Below are 2202 nucleotides of genomic sequence, written 5' to 3' on the forward strand. Positions count from 1 at the left end.
TGTCCTCAATTATACCCACAAACTCCTGCCATTTTTGCTCTACTGTCTTCTCTGCTAGGCTCTGCTTCCAGTCAATTTTCACCAGTTCCTCTCTCATGCCCTCATAATTACTTTTATTTAACTGTAACACCATTTTATCCGATTTTGCCTTCTCTCTTTCAAACTGCAGACTGAACGCCACCATATTATGATCACTGCTTCCTAAGTGTTTCCTTACTTTAAGATCTTTTATAAAGTTTGGTTCATTACATAGCACTCGGTCCAAAATAGCCTGCTCCCTTGTGGGCTCCATGACAAGCTGTTCCAAAAAGCCATCCTGTAAGCATTCCAAGAATTCCCTTTCTTTGGATCCACTGGCAACATTTTTACAGTCCACCTGCATATTGAAGTCCCCCATGATCACCGTGACCTTGCCTTTCTGACATGCCTTTTCTATTTCCCGGTATATGTTGCACCTCTGGTCCTGACCGCTGTTAGGAGGTCTGTACATAACTCCCATTAAGGTTTTTTTGCCTTTGTGGTTCCTCAATTCCATCCACATAGACTCCACATCATCCGACCCTATGTCATTCAGTGCCATAGATCAATTTTGGTCTTAACTAACAAGGCCACCCTGCCCCCTCTGCCCACCTCCCTGTCTTTTCGATAAGTTGTAAATCCTTTGATGTTTAACTGCCAGTCCTGACCCCCCTGCAACCATGTCTCTGTGATGCCTACCACATCATAATCATTCACGATGATCTGTGCCGTTAGTTCATCTACTTTGTTGCGAATGCTACGAGAATTCAGGTAAAGTGCCTTAATGCTAACTTCCTTATCATTAGAGATATTGGAAGTCATAAGATGTCCTAAGCTATCCTTCCTTTTTGTTGCATTCCTAATCTGCCTCAAGGTTAAATCCACCTGCATACGTGCTATCCTTCTGCTTATCTTCCTACTCCCTGTCGCTTTCACTTTCCCTTCCCCCCAACTCAGAAGTTTAAAGTCCTACTCACCACTCTATTTATCCTCTTCGCTAGAACATTGGTACCAGATAGGTTCAGGTGAAGACCATCCCAATGGTACAGATCCCCCAGGTTCCAAAACTGATGCCAATGCCCCATGAAATGGGATCCCTCTTTCCCACACCAATCCCTTAGCCACGTGTTTACTTCCCTAATTGTCTTATCCCTATGCCAATTGGCACGTGGCTCGGGCAGTAATCCGGAGATTATGACCCTTGAGGACCTGTACTTCAATTTCCTTCCTAGTGCTTGATAATCCCCAAACAGGTCCTCTACCCTAGCTTTGCATATGTTATTAGTCCCAACGTGGACCACAACAACTGGATCCTCCCCCTCCCACTCCAATATCCTTTCAAGCCGGTCAGAGATGTCCCGCACCCTGGCACCGGGCAGGCAACACACCATGCGAGACTCCCGATCCAGCTTGCATAGGATACTATCTGTCCCCCTAATTGTAGAATCCCCTATAACAATTACTTGTCTTTTTGCTCCCCCCTCTTGAATGGCCTTCTGCACCATGGTGCCGTGGTCAGCTGGCTCATCCTGTCCAGAGCCCTTTTCCTCATCTGTACAGGGAGCAAGAATACTACTTGTCTTTTTGCTCCCCCCTCTTGAATGGCCTTCTGGACCATGGTGCCTTGGTCAGTTGGCTCATCCTGTCCAGAGCCCTTTTCCTCATCCGAACAGGGAGCAAGAATCTCGTACCTGTTGGACAAGGTCAAGGGCTGAGGCTCCTCCACTCCTGAACTCCGGTTCCCCCTACCTGCCTCACTTACAGTCACACTCTTTTGTGCCTGATCACTAGCTGAATGTGAATTACTTAATCTCCCAGGTGTGACTGCCTCCTAAAACAAAGCATCCAGGTAACTCTCCCCCTCCCGGATGTGCCGCAGTGTTTGAAGGTCAGATTCCAGATCATCAACTCTGAGCCGGAGTTCTTCCAGCAACCAACACTTGCTGCGGATGTGGTCACTGCCATTCACAATGGGATCAGCCAGCTTCCACATCATACAACAACAGCTCATCACCTGCCCAGCCATCTCTGCTTAGTTAATTACTTTATTACTTTGTATAGGTTTGAGTTAAAATACTTTCTGATACCTCTCTGCTTTAGTCTTTTTCTAAAAACCAATTAATAGATAAACCATAAAAAGTAAATTTTTAACCATTCACCGATAAAGAAATAGAAAATCCTTAC

The 2202-nt window shown here is 45.7% G+C and overlaps 1 long non-coding RNA gene across 1 annotated transcript in view; it reads right to left on the reverse strand.

The window, feature by feature from the left end:
* LOC122550625 overlaps window positions 1–2202 on the reverse strand; it is a 7496-nt gene that overhangs the window by 4343 nt on the left and 951 nt on the right. The window lies entirely within an intron of this gene.

The sequence above is a fragment of the Chiloscyllium plagiosum genome, chromosome 6 (assembly GCF_004010195.1).
Source record: "Chiloscyllium plagiosum isolate BGI_BamShark_2017 chromosome 6, ASM401019v2, whole genome shotgun sequence".
Classification (NCBI taxonomy): Eukaryota; Metazoa; Chordata; class Chondrichthyes; order Orectolobiformes; family Hemiscylliidae; genus Chiloscyllium; species Chiloscyllium plagiosum.